General features: G+C 45.4%; 1 pseudogene; it reads right to left on the bottom strand.

Moving 5' to 3' along the window:
- Positions 1–17,920, bottom strand: part of LOC120023999 — a 66,326-nt pseudogene that overhangs the window by 14,198 nt on the left and 34,208 nt on the right.

The raw sequence follows: 17,920 nt of genomic DNA on the forward strand, positions 1-17,920 counted from the left end.
AGCTTTCTTGTGTGTCATCTCTTTTAGGTAACTGGAAATGTGTTACTGTCGAATATTTCCTTGAAAGGTTAAGAGGTGGGTTGTCAGAAAGCTAGGCCTACTTGTTAGCAGAGATTATTAAATTACATCTCGGCGATATGCATATCACTCTGAGATTTAACATACTTTCTGCTGTAGCCTGGTCCTAGGAAGTAACGTAGTATAAAACGAGAGTTCAAAGCATGCAACTTCTTTGACATTTCTGCTGAAAAATCCCATAGACTATATACAGTGGGGCAAAAAAGTATTTAGTCAGCCACCAATTGTGCAAGTTCTCCCACTTAAAAAGATGAGAGAGGCCTGTAATTTTCATCATAGGTACACTTCATCTATGACAGACAAAATGAGAAAAAAAAATCCAGAAAATCACATTGTAGGATTTTTAATGAATTTATTTGCAAATTATGGTGGAAAATAAGTATTTGGTCAATAACAAAAGTTTATCTCAATACTTTATTATATACCCTTTGTTGGCAATGACAGAGGTCAAACGTTTTCTGTAAGTCTTCACAAGGTTTTCACACACTGTTGCTGGTATTTTGGCCCATTCCTCCATGCAGATCTCCTCTAGAGCAGTGATGTTTTGGGGCTGTTGCTGGGCAACACGGACTTTCAACTCCCTCCAAAGATTTTCTATGGGGTTGAGATCTGGAGACTGGCTAGGCCACTCCAGGACCTTGAAATGCTTCTTACGAAGCCACTCCTTCGTTGCCCGGGCGGTGTGTTTGGGATCATTGTCATGCTGAAAGACCCAGCCACGTTTCATCTTCAATGCCCTTGCTGATGGAAGGAGGTTTTCACTCAAAATCTCACGATACATGGCCCCATTCATTCTTTCCTTTACACGGATCAGTCGTCCTGGTCCCTTTGCAGAAAAACAGCCCCAAAGCATGATGTTTCCACCCCCATGCTTCACAGTAGGTATGGTGTTCTTTGGATGCAACTCAGCATTCTTTGTCCTCCAAACACGACGAGTTGAGTTTTTACCAAAAAGTTCTATTTTGGTTTCATCTGACCATATGACATTCTCCCAATCTTCTTCTGGATCATCCAAATGCTCTCTAGCAAACTTCAGACGGGCCTGGACATGTACTGGCTTAAGCAGGGGGACACGTCTGGCACTGCAGGATTTGAGTCCCTGGCGGCGTAGTGTGTTACTGATGGTAGGCTTTGTTACTTTGGTCCCAGCTCTCTGCAGGTCATTCACTAGGTCCCCCCGTGTGGTTCTGGGATTTTTGCTCACCGTTCTTGTGATCATTTTGACCCCACGGGGTGAGATCTTGCGTGGAACCCCAGATCGAGGGAGATTATCAGTGGTCTTGTATGTCTTCCATTTCCTAATAATTGCTCCCACAGTTGATTTCTTCAAACCAAGCTGCTTACCTATAGCAGATTCAGTCTTCCCAGCCTGGTGCAGGTCTACAATTTTGTTTCTGGTGTCCTTTGACAGCTCTTTGGTCTTGGCCATAGTGGAGTTTGGAGTGTGACTGTTTGAGGTTGTGGACAGGTGTCTTTTATACTGATAACAAGTTCAAACAGGTGCCATTATTACAGGTAACGAGTGGAGGACAGAGGAGCCTCTTAAAGAAGAAGTTACAGGTCTGTGAGAGCCAGAAATCTTGCTTGTTTGTAGGTGACCAAATACTTATTTTCCACCATAATTTGCAAATAAATTCATAAAAAATCCTACAATGTGATTTTCTGGATTTTCTCCCCTCATTTTGTCTGTCATAGTTGAAGTGTACCTATGATGAAAATTACAGGCCTCTCTCATCTTTTTAAGTGGGAGAACTTGCACAATTGGTGGCTGACTAAATACTTTTTTGCCCCACTGTATATATATTTGTTTGTGTGCTTGTACTTCCATCTCAAGTCAGCAACAACTATCTATCGTGTTGCTCGTCTGCAGGTTCACTGAATTCTACAAAGCAAAGGTGCAGGGACAGAAGGACAGAGCAGCATTGACTCATTCTTGACCACCACAGGTGTCCATGTGTACAGCCAGGGCCACCCCAGGCAGAAGGCCATAACAGAGGCTGTACTGCAAGACCTGATCATTTCCAGCAGTCTGCCTATGTCCTTATTGGACAACCCTAACTTTAGGCATTTCATGTCAGTGGTAGATGACAAATATAGAACAGTAAGTAGGCCCACGTTGAACGGGCGCATGCATGACGTAACACTGAACAAAGAGGCTACAATCAAAAGTGCCCTAGAGAAGACAGAATCAGTGTCTGTCACTGTAGATATATGGACTGACAGGACCATGAGGGGCTTCATGGGAGTAACGGCCCATTACATGGCCATGGAAGAGAAAAAAAACACCCAGACTGGAGTCAGTTCTGTTGAGCTGTGATAGATTCACAGTGTCACACACTGTGGAAAGAATCAGTGATACATTTGAAGTAATATGTGATAATTTTGGCATAAAGCATCAATTAGAGTATATCATATGTGATAACGCTGCAAATATGAAAAAGGCCTTCACAGTTTGTTTCCCCAATGCAAGCAATGATCATGATGATGATGTGGATAACCCCAGCCTATGGGAAGAATTTGGTGAAGAGTACAATGCTGATGTAGAAGCTAAACCAACTGCAGGCAACAGCACTTACAGTGCTTTGCCCATTCATTACAACTGGTGATTAGAGATGGACTAAAGAAAACAAAAAACATAAACCGTGTGATGGCTAAGGTAACTCAACTTTGCAGCTTACTACACACTACCTGTGGTCTGAAAGAAGCATTTGAAGCTGAGTTCGGAGCCAATCGTAGTATCCCTGCTGCTGTGTCTACCAGATGGAATTCAATCCTCCGGCTTGTTAAAGCAGTCACCAATCTGAATCAACAAAGCCTCAATACGCTACTTGAGGCCCAAGGACACAAGGAGCTCAGCTTATCACCAGGGGAATGGAGCCAGCTATTGGAGCTAGTGGACATTTTGGACCCTTTTGTCCAGGCCACCGACCTTACTCAGAGGGAGAAAGTGGTGACTCAGTGCTGCCCTTCCTTGTGTACTGTCACTCAACTATCATCTGCAAAGTATACTGAGCACAAGTTGTCACCTAGTCAGTCTAGTAAAAGCACTGCAGCAGTCACTCAAATGCTGATTCCAGGGGGTGTTTGTGAATGTCAGAATGGAGCACTCGGATGAACAGGCAACAAAACTTCCATTTGGTGACAATGTATACATAATGGCTGCACTGCTGGACCCATCTTTCTGCCTGCTCTGGCTTATTCAGGATGTCCTCATACCACATGAAGATAAAGCTCAATAGAAGGAGATTCTGATTGGTAGGTACAGTGCATTGCAACATGCAATGTTTTCTATGTCACTTGCATTCAAATAATAACTGTTTTTTCATGTACAATATATACTGTTATATTCTTGATCATATACATAATTTTATGATTTTTTTTTCAGACCTTGTTTTGGCTGAGGCATGGAAAGTCACCGTTAGGAAGAGCAGTAGTGGAGAAGAAGAACAACCACCTGCCAAAACCTCCAGACTGTTCTCTGGCCTCCGCAACAAGATCAGCAAGAAGAAAGGAGACAAAGCCATGTCAGAGCAGAGATTATTCGCTACATTCAAGTATCTTCTGATGAAAATGAAGTTGATTGCTTGGATTTTTGGAGAATCCATGCAAAAGACTTTCCAAGGCTGCCACCAGTGCCCCAGCGGAGAGAGTGTTTAGTCATGGAGGCCTCATCATGCGCCCTCATCGTGCCAGGCTCAGTGCAAGAACGCTGACAAACTTCATCTTTCTGAAATGTAACCTGTCTGCAACATAAATGTTCTCTGTCTTAGGGCACAGGACGTAATTTGCTACTTGTTACAGGAAATTGTATTTCTGTTGTTCAGTGTCCAGGTCAGTAAGTATATTCTAGGGATAAAGGTCATTACGTTTGACATATAGGATACTTTAGTAGTGCAGTTAACAGTTGTCAGTCATTTTGGTTTACATTCATACTTGTCATTTATCTTCCCTCACCTACAGATTTTTTGTTTGTGTGACAGAATGAAGTGAAATATAGACTGTCTGCCACAAAATACCATGCACTTTAAAATGTTATGTTTGCTTTTTTCCATATCCGGTACAATTACTTTTATTAATGTAAACTGTCTACATTTTAAAAGGAAATGTATTTTGATTTAAATAGTGCCTGATGTGCTTTCTTTCATACAAGTATAGACTAATGAACAAGGGAGTCTCTTCAAATAATTTACAAGGTTTATAGACCTAACCCACAGCATGCAGAAAGCCATTGCCAAAAGCGATTTGAGACTTGACTTAGACTTGGCCCTAAAAGATTTGAGACTTGACTCTACCTCAAAGACTTGTGAACATCTCTGCATAGAACACACAAGTCGAGAAGGTAAATAGGTAAACTATTATAACATGGTGTTGTCTGATTTTGTTTTAATAACAACATTACATGGAAAAAATAGTAGTTCTGGAAAGTTACATCCTGAGGGATGAAGTAAATGCTTTAAATTACTTTACCAGCATTATAGACTATTTCATTCCTTTAATTTGAACATCGGAGTGCCAGAAACCATCATGCATGTCAGTTCAGTGCATACAGCGTAACAGAGAAAATAAAATATTTGAGAATACATTTATTTTGGAATTTCATAGACCAGACATGCTTCTATCTGTAATGGGCTAGGTCATCTCCAAACCAGCATCCCCAGCACCCTGCTCTAAGGCAGACCTGTTATCTATGTTCACGAGCACATTCACTTACTTGCCCTGTCAAAACAAGGGAGGGCTGTGGTGATAAATGTGGGATTAGCATGAAGAACACTCTACTTAATGGAGTGACATTTCTTCCTGCTCCAAGTTGATAATGGCAATCTTTGTATGAAAAGCCACCCAAATGACCAATATAATTTTCCTGAGTCTTTATCACTTGTCACCAAGAAAAGAGCTGTAAACACCATCAAATGTGCAAAAAGTGATCTATCTAACAGATAAGAATTCATACAGCAAGTTAGGTATACCAACTGTACTGTAGCCTTGCTCCTATTGTTACTGTTAGAGAGAAGCAGGGACGGGAGAAAACATTTAGGAATGCACTTTAGAAAATATCTCAGAGCAGATAGTTGGCTGAGAACCTATGGCAGCATTGTGTAGTGACAGGCAATTTCGTTTGAATAACAAAGAGAGGCTTTACTTACCATTTGATTCATGTAGCATTTGAATCACCGGCAATGCTTTTTTACACTCTGTCTTCCACCGCATTGAGCTGCAGACTGACATCCAGAACAATTGTAACAAGTAATTTCCATTTAAATGTTTAATTGAGATGAAATATAGATGTACTAAGCAGCTGCGGATACGTACAAAACCCAACAAACCCACCTGACTGTCTGTCTAAAACAGATCCCCTATTGTTCAAAGTGTGAATCCTCAATGAACATTTACAAAGTAGCATGTTTCACACTGTCCAAGTTGAAGCAAGGACAATGAGGAAATTGTGTAAGCATGTTTCTGTCTAGCTGTATTTGAGGCAAAATGCACGCTACAATTCATCACAAGAATATCTCCAGATAAGGCCATGATGTAATATTTTAGTCAAACTACTAACAATCTGTTGATGGAGCTGGGACTCAGTTGTTATCTCTTGTGGACAAATTCACTAGCTCTAGCTGTATGAATATGACTGTACTCTATGGAGAGTATCTCAGTGTTTCAGGGCTTTGCGGTGCCGCAGGTAGTGTGACTGACAGCCAGCCAGCCTCACCTTAAGGAAGACCTGAATGTCCTGGGACTGCGTGTACTGCAGGTGTTCCAGCACGGCCACACACATGTACACCTGGTAGTTCAGCTGTATCACCACACAGGTGGACACGTATTGGCAGATCTCAGGCCAGCCCAGGTAGTTCCAGAAACATCGGCCCAGCCAGTGCAGACACATCTGGAAAAACACCTACCCACACTAAGAATGTAAACCAGAAAATGACACAGATGAAGGGATGATATTAAGGGTTATGAATGTTTTAATCTAATCCACATGACTTGGAGAAATAAGTACTGAGGCTTTGAGATAGTGGTGCTGTGTGTCACGTTCCTGACCTGTTTTCCTTTGTTATGTATTTGTTTTAGTTGGTCAGGGCGTGAATTGGGTGGGTTGGTCTAGGTTTCTATTTCTATGTGGGGTTTTGTGTTCGGCCTGGTATGATTCTCAATCAGAGACAGGTGTGTATCGTTTGTCTCTGATTGAGAGTCATACTAAGGCAGCCAGGGTTTCACTGGTGGTTTGTGGGTGTTTGTTCCTGTGTCAGCGTTTGGGCCACACAGGACTGTTGCAGGTTAGTCACGTTTGTTGTTTTGTTAATTTGTAGTGTTTGTTGGTTTGCCATTAAATAATGAACACTTACCAATCCGCATCTTGGTCCGATCCATGCTCCTCCTCGTCTGAGGAGGAGAACGACATTGACAGCCGTTACAGAAACACCCACCAAACCAGGACCAAGCGGATTGGAGAAGGACGGCAAGAACAAAAGCAATGGAGAGAAGAGGAATGGACATGGGAGCAAATATTCAACGGAGAAGGACCCTGGGCTAAGGTGGGAGAGAATTGCCGCTCTCGGGAGGAGAAGGAGGCAGCCACAGCCCAGGAGCGCTGGTATGAGGAGGCAGCACGTAAGAGAGGCTGGAAGCCCGAGAGGCTCACCCAAAAATTTCTTGGGGGGGGGATAAAGGGGAGTGTGGCGAAGCCGGGTTGGTTACCTGAGCCAACTCCCCGGGCTTACCGTGGAGTGAGAGGGCGTCGTACTGGTCAGACACCGTGTTATGCGGTAAAGCGCACGGTGTCCCCAGTACGCGTGCTTAGCCCAGTGCGGGCTATTCCACCTTGCCGCACTGGTAGGGCTAGGTTGGGCATCGAGCCGGATGCCATGAAGCCGGCCCAACGTATCTGGCCTCCAGTACGTCTCCTCGGGCCGGCGTACATGGCACCAGCCTTACAGGTGGTGTCCCCGGTTCGCCTGCATAGCCCAGTGCGGGTTATTCCACCTCGCCGCACTGGCAGGGCTACGGGGACCACTCAACCTGGTAAGGTTGGGGAGGCTTGGTGCTCAAGAGCGCGTGTCCTCCTTCACGGTCCGGCATATCCGGCGCCACCTTCCCACCCCAGCTCAGTACCACCAGTGCCTACACCACGCACCAGGCTTCCAGTGCATCTCCAGAGCCCTGTTCCTCCTCCCCGCACTCGCCCTGAGGTGCGTGCCCTCAGCCCGGTACCTCCAGTTCCGGCACCACGCATCAGGCCTATAGTGCGTCTCAGCCGGCCAGAGTCTGCCGTCTGCCCAGCGGTGCCTGAACTGCCCGTCTGCCCAGCGGCGCCTGAACTGCCCGTCTGCCCAACGCCGTCTGAACCGTCCGTCTGCCCAGCGCCGTCTGAGCCGTCCGTCTGCCCAGCGCCGTCTGAGCCGTCCGTCTGCCCAGCGCCGTCTGAGCCGTCCGTCTGCCCAGCGCCGTCTGAGCCGTCCGTCTGCCCAGCGCCGTCTGAGCCGTCCGTCTGCCCAGCGCCGTCTGAGCCGTCCGTCTGCCCAGCGCCGTCTGAGCCGTCCGTCTGCCCAGCGCCGTCTGAGCCGTCCGTCTGCCCAGCGCCGTCTGAGCCGTCCGTCTGCCCAGCGCCGTCTGAGCCGTCCGTCTGCCCAGCGCCGTCTGAGCCGTCCGTCTGCCCAGCGCCGTCTGAGCCGTCCGTCTGCCCAGCGCCGTCTGAGCCGTCCGTCTGCCCAGCGCCGTCTGAGCCGTCCGTCTGCCCAGCGCCGTCTGAGCCGTCCGTCTGCCCAGCGCCGTCTGAGCCGTCCGTCTGCCCAGCGCCGTCTGAGCCATCCGTCTGCCCAGCGCCATCTGAGCCATCCGTCTGCCCAGCGCCATCTGAGCCGCCCGTCTGTCCCGAGCCGCTAGAGCCGTCCGTCAGTCAGGAGCCGCCAGAGACGCCAGCCAGTCAGGAGCTGCCAGAGACGCCAGCCAGTCAGGAGCTGCCAGAGACGCCAGCCAGTCAGGAGCTGCCAGAGACGCCAGCCAGTCAGGAGCTGCCAGAGACGCCAGCCAGTCAGGAGCTGCCAGAGACGCCAGCCAGTCAGGAGCTGCCAGAGACGCCAGCCAGTCAGGAGCTGCCAGAGACGCCAGCCAGTCAGGAGCTGCCAGATCCGCCAGCCAGTCAGGAGCTGCCAGATCCGCCAGCCAGTCAGGAGCTGCCAGATCCGCCAGCCAGTCAGGAGCTGCCAGATCCGCCAGCCAGTCAGGAGCTGCCAGATCCGCCAGCCAGTCAGGAGCTGCCAGATCCGCCAGCCAGTCAGGAGCTGCCAGATCCGCCAGCCAGTCAGGAGCTGCCAGATCCGCCAGCCAGTCAGGAGCTGCCAGAACTGCCCTCCAGTCATGAGCTTCCCTCCAGTCATGAGCTGCCCTCCAGTCATGAGCTGCCCTCCAGTCATGAGCTGCCCTCCAGTCATGAGCTGCCCTCCAGTCATGAGCTGCCCTCCAGTCATGAGCTGCCACTCAGTCCGGAGCTGCCACTCAGTCCGGAGCTGCCACTCAGTCCGGAGCTGCCACTCAGTCCGGAGCTGCCCCTTATCCTGGTGCTGCCCCTCAGTCAACTGCTACCCCTCAGTCTGTTACTGCCTTTTGGAATAGCGGGATTGACATGGAGGGTGAATATTGGGAGGAGGCCACGGAAGCGGGGGTTGACTATGGTGGGGTGGGGACCACGACCAGCGCCAGAGCCGCCACCGTGGACAGACGCCCACCCAGACCCTCTCCTAGACTTTGTGCTGGTGCGCCCGGAGTTCGCACCTTAAGGGGGGGGTTCTGTCACGTTCCTGACCTGTTTTCCTTTGTTATGTATTTGTTTTAGTTGGTCAGGGCGTGAATTGGGTGGGTTGGTCTAGGTTTCTATTTCTATGTGGGGTTTTGTGTTCGGCCTGGTATGATTCTCAATCAGAGACAGGTGTGTATCGTTTGTCTCTGATTGAGAGTCATACTAAGGCAGCCAGGGTTTCACTGGTTTGTGGGTGTTTGTTCCTGTGTCAGCGTTTGGGCCACACAGGACTGTTGCAGGTTAGTCACGTTTGTTGTTTTGTTAATTTGTAGTGTTTGTTGGTTTGCCATTAAATAATGAACACTTACCAATCCGCATCTTGGTCCGATCCATGCTCCTCCTCGTCTGAGGAGGAGAACGACATTGACAGCCGTTACACTGTGGAGCATGCTGAGTGGTTGTATGATGTCTATCATGTGCTTTACCGACAAAATTAACTGGAGAGCTTGGCTCTAACAATAATTAACTGTTTTGTTTCTCTACCCAAGATACTGAACCACACAGAGGACAATCATTATTTTGAATGCATAATGTATTGTAATCAAACTCCTATCTTGCCTACATTAAAACAATGACAACTTCTAATTCATTTTTGTAAGAACAGATTCATCTGTAAAATCAACAGTACACTTGATATCCTTTATAGGTCTTTCTAACTGTCTTTTCAAGGTCTTCTCAATAACAGTATTTTGAAGGGAAAGAAGTGACATTCAACTTGAACTATTCAGCCAGACAGAGCTAAGGCCAGTCCCAGACGGATCTGCTAGCTCCTCCACCCACTCACTCCACACTGCAATTTACTCTGTATGTTTACCACAGGAGGCTGGTGAAGGGAGGATGGCTCATAATAATGACTGGAATTAAGTGAATGGAATCAAACACAAGGAAACCATGTGTTTAATGTGTCGAGACCATTCAATTTATTCCATTACAGCCATTACTATGAGCCTGTCCTCCTGAATTAAGGTGCCACCTGTGATGTTTACAGTCTGAATATCTCTCCTAGCAACCTCAGATGATGTGGCATAGCTGCAGGTGCACAATATCTTGCCATTCCTGATGGAGGTGACCTCATCTGAAGGTCAGTTTCATTAGTGATTCCTGCTTTGTCATGTTATCAAAACGTATTAGGGCATAATTTCATTCATGGCAAGAACATACTGGATTGATATATAGAGGTTGATTGGGAAGGTGGGTGCAATAGTTTGCACCCAATGACTTTAAATCTATACTGTAAACTCTTTAGCTTAAGATACTCAGTCCCTGATGACACATACGAGATGACAGTCAGCCTGGAACACTGAGCCAAAAGAAGATGAGATCAAAACAAGACTTTCAAGGTGAACTCTTTGTTTGGACATGAACGTTTACGTCAAGGGAATCAAGTGTGGCAAGCCGAACAGTAGAGGGATTCTGCAGCCTCAGTTCTGAACTTCTTTATAGAGAATATGTGTGGCTGTGACCTTGAAGAAAACATATTACACTGTTTCATGAAAAATCATTTATATTCCATTTCAATGGTTGAAACCAAGGTCAAAATAGTAATTAAGGGTATCCATTTGATTATAATATAATCCTGTGAAAACAGTGGAAAGTGAAAGGACATAGGGTGATATTGTACCTGGGAGGGGGTAAAACCGGACATCCTGAAGGTAGAGAAGACCAGTGGCATTTCAGGCTTCAGCAGCATCTCTACATAGTGTGTTGTACATGAGTAGACTGGATAGATGCCAGCATGAGCAATCTCCATGTGGACGTGAACCTAAAAGGCTAATAAAATAAAACATGTACAGAGGAGAGGACTTTAACGACAAAAGCCCAGCTCTGTAGGTTAATAGGTAAACGTGTGAAAGTAACATTCAGACAGACAGCTGCTTTGTCTGATTTTCACTCCTCATTTTCCTCAAAATAACAGAATTGTCAGAGCCTGAATGCTTTCGAAGAATGCAGTATGTGTGTGTGTGTGTGTATGTTCACAGTCAATTTGCTACTACTACTTAATTACTTGTCCCTGTTTTCTTAGGTATTGACAGGATCAATCGCATCAAATTTATAGAGGATTTTGCCACCGCTGTTTAGAAATTCTCCTTCATTGGCGACATGGTGTGCATACTCCCATCTGTCTGCATACATCCTGATTTGCATGCACTGCTGCTCGGATGGCAGAGCTATGAAGAACTATAATCATTTGTGCAAAATCGTCCACGGTAGCATTACCATTTCCAAGACATATTCTTACCCCTGAAACTCTATTAACTTCAGCGTATTCACCAACATCTGCAGAGAGAGATTGCCGTTTCCACATTTTATGGGGACAATGGTAATGACTATGCCACCATAATCTCATCATATTCACCATTTCCATCAAGAAAACATGAGGCATTAACAATCCCTAGTCTACAAAGATACAAACGATAACATAACTCAAAACGTGTACGATTTGGCTCGTGTTGCATAAATTGGGGCGAGAATATTTAGTATTAAAATGCAACTCATCTTTCCAATGCACAGCCATACAAATGACAGTATTTCATAATAATCCAATTGCAGCAGGATTCAGTAGAAGGTCCCACCAAATGAAAGAAGTGTTTATCTCCTCACATACTTTTCACATCCTCTTCCTTGATTACTCCTTAAGCTGCATGCAAATGGAAGGCAGAGAGAGACAGAGGAGAGACAGCAGAGACAACTAAGTTCTATTCGTCAGACTGGAGGCCTCTTGGTATTCAGTCCCTTCCTGGGAGAGCGAGGGGTGGGCTGCTGGACTCATCGATCCGTGGAGCCTAGCGGGCCAGAGGAAGGCCGATGTGAGCAGGTTTATATTTTTTTATTCAACCAGGCAAGTCAGTTAAGAACAAATTCTTATTTACAATGACGGCCTACCAAAAGGTAAAAGGCCTCCAACGGGGACGGGGGCTGGGAATAAAATAAAATAAATAAAATAAAAATATAGGACAAAACACACATCACGACAAGAGAGACACCACAACACTACATAAAGAGAGACCAAAGACAACATAGCATGGCAGCAACACATGACAGTACAGTATGGTAGCAACACAACATGACAACAACATGGTAGCAACACAACATGGCAGTAGCACAACATGGTAGCAGCACAAAACATTGTACAAACATTATTGGGCAACAGCACAAAGGGCAAGAAGGTAGAGACAACAATACATCACGTGAAGCAGCCACAACTGTCTGTAAGAGTGTCCATGATTGAGTCTTTGAATGAGAGATGGAGATAAAACTGTCCAGTTTGAGTGTTTGTTGCAGCTCGTTCCAGTCGCTAGCTGCAGCGAACTGAAAAGAGGAGCGACCCAGGGATGTGTGCGCTTTGGGGACCTTTAACAGAATGTGACTGGCAGAACCGGTGTTGTATGTGGAGGATGAGGGCTGCAGTAGATATCTCAGATAGGGGGGAGTGAGGCCTAAGAGGGTTTTATAAATAAGGATCAACCAGTGGGTCTTGCGACAGGTATACAGATTTACAGTTTACAGAGGAGCATAGAGTACAGTGATGTGTCCTATAAGGAGCATTGGTGGCAAATCTGATAGCCGAATGGTAAAGAACATCTAGCCGCTCGAGAGCACCCTTACAAATCAGGACAGGTCATTTCACTGAGCAGCCATTACGAACACAGGCTGTAAAACAGTGATCACTAAGGTCGTTACAGAAAACACCAGACTGGTACATATCAGGATTATTTGTGAGAATAACATCAAGGAGACATCAAGTAGCCTTTGCTGGGTGTTTGGAGTCATACCTTGTGGGATTGGTAATAATCAGAGAAAGATTTAGGGAGAACCATTGCTTTAGGACGGTCAGGAGGTTTAAGCATGTCCCTGTTTAGGTCACCTAGCAGGACAAATTCAGACTTAGTGTAAGGGGCCAGGAGAGAGCTTAGGGCAGGTACGGTACAGGCCGGTGCAGATGGAGGACGATAACACCCAGCAACAGTCAACAAAGAGCTATTTGAAAGTTTAATGCTTAAAACCAGCAAATCAAATTGTTTGGGGACAGACTTGGTGGAGACAGCTGAGCACGGAAGGTTTTCCTTGGTAAAGATTGCTACACCCACCACCTTTGAAAGATCTGTTTTGCAGAAAAAGGTTATAACCAGAAAGGTTAACATCAGTGTTCAAAACACTCTTCCTTAACCACGTCTCAGTAATGACCAACACATCTGGATTGGAGCTGTGAACCCACACTTTCAACTGATCCATTTTAGGTAATAAACTTCTAGTGTTAATGTGCAGAAATCAGGCTTTTACGAGAGCTGAAATCAGTGAAGCAGATATCAGAGAACAAGTCAAAATTGGGGTTAGCAACACTAGATGGGCCAGGGTGCACATGCACATTTCCAGATATCATCAGCAGTATACAATCAGTACAATCAGGGCACGGCTGAGGACAAGGAGAGCTCTGCAGTGTTGATTTATGACATTTGAATGTGCATTAGATGGCAACAAGCAGAAAATGCCAGGGGATGGTCTCTAAACAGCAGGAGTAGGCTTCAAAGGCCTCTGGATTTAGATGGGGTAGGCTGTGAGAATCTCCTGACATTTTTGGGCTCAAAGGATTTGACACCTCTCACTTCACACCTCAGTGCTAATTGAAGTTGTATCTGTTCTGTCCTAGCAAGCTTGGTAGCCTTAAGTTAGCATTCAGTCCTTATAAAGTAAAATATATCATTGTAATGCATTTTTCTTCTTGGCTCTCAAAATAGCTTCAGACTAAACATTACTCACTCAGTTCCAAGTTGGATGGTGTTTCAGGTTTATGTTGTTTGTTTGCCAGAGTATATGCTGTATAGCTTGGAAATAGGAATCTTTGGTAGTAGGAATCTTTACAGGTAATTTTGTCCACAATCAGGTTGTTGGTTTGGAGTTTTGATTTGTAGTGAAGGTTATGTTGTGGAGGGTAGTATCCTGTATATGTCCTTGCCAAAAAAGTGTTTCTAACTCTAAATCTATCTTTTTTTAAAAACATGCAGAAAATTATGTCTCTCTCTCTCTCTTTCCATTTATCCAGCCATGAGGCAAACCAGTCGTGGCAGGGTTAGGCTCCCTGCAGTGTCTGGTGGGGGGTGTCAAGGAGAAGCTCTAACAAAGTGCAACATCTGGGCCTGTCTGACTGCCCCCCCCCCCCCCCTCTAATGTTAGGGAGAGGTCCACTACAACAACCACAACATCTTACCTAGCGCACCACAGGTCAATCTCAGTAGGCAGCAGAAGAGAGGGGTTACAGATTGAGGGGGCTGAGGCTGGACGCAGTGGGCCTTCTCAATGTGATTGACAGGCACGTACTGCAGGGGAGTGGAAGCGGCCAGTCAGGATGCTAAACAGAGAAGTATGAATCTGAATTTAAAACAGAGCATAACCATGAGAGGTTCTTACCAGGGAATAAAGAGAGGAGTCTCGGCAGAACTACAGGTGTCACTCTGTTAAGGAAAAGGTCCGTTTCTAAAAGCCTGAGTGTTCATGATGAGTCCTTGAAAAAAGACAGGTGTAAAATATCTCTTCTACCTCTGAGGGAGAATAATAGAGTTATCACTTTACTGACCCTGGAATTGTCTGTGGAGGCTAAGTCAGTCCCTTTGTGATTCGTGCGGGTGTCAAACATAGATAGCTGATAAGGATACAAAGCTCCGATGTGAGTTTAGTTCTCTGTTGAGAGAGGAGCTCTTGGCAACGCTTCACCAAAAGACAGAGGTCCTGCTCGAATTCATTGCTCAATAACTTCAGATATCTCCCATACCTACAAACAAACACAAACTGACACAAATTCAACAGGGCTCTACTGATCTTATTGTGTCCGTTGTCACAAAGACATCACAAAGTACGTTAGAAAATATTCAGGATTCTAGATCACACTTTGACTATTTTATTCAACAAATTATGAGGTGTGCAATCAGAACAATTAGGGTTAATAGAAGGATATAATTAGCCCAAATGAGCCTTGTTTTAATGCTCTTCTGTTCATTAGCATATTGCCCAAAGACAGTATGACATATCTTAAAGGAGTTCATAGAAAGTTGACCTATTGTTCTAGAATGTCTCTGTAATACCGCTGATCACCGTATAATTCTGTAATCATTTTAGTTATCTTTATTGGTCGCTGAGTACCCTCTCTGAGAAAATGGCTGGTGCTTACTGGGGGGATTGAAACAAAGCTGCGAGGTTCAGTCAGACTTTGAGGATGCAGACGGCGTACCTGAGAGGCCTGAATCCCCAGCTGGTCCAAGGATGACAGGCTGCCAGCCTTTACGCCGCTCTCCGATGCTATAAAACAGGCAATAAAGGAACGGGAAATTACCAGGGGTTTACACAATCGTGCTCCCCAGCCATGAATAAACATTTAAATTCAATGACTGCGGCAAAGCAAAGAGAACGTGGCTTTGCCAAAGCTCGCTCATCTGGCGAAATGACACGAACCCTAATCACACCTCTATGTGATACATTGCAGAAACGATCAGACGAGCGATCTGTATTCATCATAGAAACCAATGCATGCTTTAATTGAGAAAATGACCTTGATGAGAGTGAAGTAAACCCAGACTGACTGCTGCAGTTCTGTGGAAACTACTCTCCTCTCCTTATTAATGTCAGCGAACCCCACTTCCTGATTGCAATTACAATCTAATGGAGATGAATGACTTCTCTCTCCCGTCTGCTATTGTTGCCTCTTGATAGATGAGCCTGTGAGAAATGCCTGGGAGAGATGCGGAGAAGCTCACAGGGTTAAGGCTCCAGAAAATGTCTCTGCTCCGCACAATGGCAGCCCCTCAACTTGAGCAAATCTCTGAGCCTATTGTTGATGTCAATCACAAGCCATGACAAGAGAGGGAAAGAGAGTCAAACCACACTGGCTATGACAGCTGCTCCCCTGATGGACCATTTTGTGAGAGGAATAACTTGAAAGAGGAAAGGAGAAAACAGGGCATGGGAGTGTGTGTGACTGAGGGGGGAGATGGAGAGTTTCTTTTGCCTTTTTCTATGATTCACCGTCCATTGGGAGCTCCAGCCCAAGAGTACAGCTCCGTTCTGATGAGCATATCTCACACAACGACTCCAGTGTTCGTTTGGCCTGAGTTAAGCAAGCGAAGCGGAGAAAGAATACATTCTGAACATATATGGTATTGATCCAGACGTCAGGACTAGAACACCTACAGGTCTCAATGAAACACTCACTGACCTCTACACCTACAGTATGTTACCAAGTCAACCATGTATTACTTCTCATTGACTAACAGAATTGTACAGGAACACATAAAGGAACATACTTAAGGGAATGGGTCTCAAAGGTTATAAAGGTATGCTATTAGCCTCTAGGTTTCAGGGAAACCATAAAACTAAGCTCCACAAAAACATGAAAATAAAGATTTAAAAATCAACACCAATGCCTTAGAAATGACAGACCATCATTGACTGGACTGAAGTTACTGAAGCAAGCTCCCATCAATAAATAATGGGCAACATTGAGGTCTCAGGGGACCCCGGAAACGTTAGTGTGTGTTGATAGCATTATGAGGCCAGTTCGGATGAAAGAGCACCAAGGCACTGAGAATCCTTTGAGCTTCAAGGGAAAGTTAAATGCTGTAACTAGTGATGAGATGGAGAGAATGTGCTTACAGTTTCCCTGAGTGAGGCCTCCACTGAACAGTAAATAACCTGCCTTTGGATTTCTGGACAAAGAGCCAGATGTCATGATGGAGCACTTTGTACAAGATAAATAATACATGCAAAATGATTATAACACTGGGGAAAATAACAATATTTGAGTTGCATTTAAAAGGTTTGGTTCTGTTTAAGTGGTGGATGCTGATTTGTCCTGTCATTAGATGTCCACACAGATGAGCGACACATCACTAATTAAAACACAGTTAATTATAGATAACAAAGCTGTGAAAGTGATGGGGATGGGAGCGTTTGTTCTATCATTTGCTATTTACTTGTAATTAATAAAAGTGTCACCACTGGAATAACTTCAAGCCAAAATTCAAAGAAATGTAAGATGTGATGAATTTTTAAGCAGTTTATGAATAATGAACAAAAAGTCTGCATGAAGGACTGGGAGGTCTACCGACATTTCAGTAAGGCACTTTGGGTGGGAGACTGGGAGTGGCTGTCAGGGTAATATCTCCATTGTCATTCCTTTACAAGATAAAAGGGCCCGGCGCAGGACACACACCTTTCCATATCAATTAAATGTAAAGGTCAGAGGGCGATAGTTTTCTGACATGGTATGGAAGCATGTCGACGTCATAGGGCTGCAGCATGTTCCTGCCAGGCCTGTCTTTCCTCTATGTTCCACAGACACGCCCAATGGCAGACAGTCTCTCTCTCTCGCCCACTAGGCCCAGGTAGACCCTGAGGGGCTGGGAGGGAGACAGTAAGCTCCTCAGCTCACCCTGACCTTTGTATTGTGCAGGAGGGAAGAAATGCTCTGACTGCGAAGCAGAGAGGTGGCAACACAGCCTTCTCCAGTAGATCAGCCAGGACTGGTGAGGAGACAGGAAACACACATTGGATCAGCCAGGACTGGGGAGGAGACAGGAAACACACAGTGAATCAGCCAGGACTGGGGAGGAGACAGGAAACACACAGTGAATCAGCCAGGAAACACACAGTCAATCAGCCAGGACTGAGGTGGAGACAGGAAACACACAGAAGGTTTTAGGAACATCACAGAGGCCTTGGATAAGCCATTTATCTTCAATGCTACATCAGGCAAGTACAAATTGTGCTGCCTTTATTATACACACAGCAGGGAAAAGAGTAAAGTAATCAAGCATCTTGTTTATCTATTATACAAAGAAAGGAAGCTCTGTGTAGACATTTTTTCTTATTTCTAAGATACATCAAAAGCCTTCGTCCTGGGTGCTTCTTTGTCTCTGAATGAAATAAGCAATCAGGAAGTATGTTACTCTGTACACCGCAATCCCTTCACAACCAATAACTCAGAATGGAACTCTTTGAAGTGACATTCAGAGGAAGAAATTGAACACACAATGACACATAATCATGACGGTTTCA

This window comes from Salvelinus namaycush, chromosome 29 (genome assembly GCF_016432855.1).
Source record: "Salvelinus namaycush isolate Seneca chromosome 29, SaNama_1.0, whole genome shotgun sequence".
Lineage (NCBI taxonomy): Eukaryota > Metazoa > Chordata > Actinopteri > Salmoniformes > Salmonidae > Salvelinus > Salvelinus namaycush.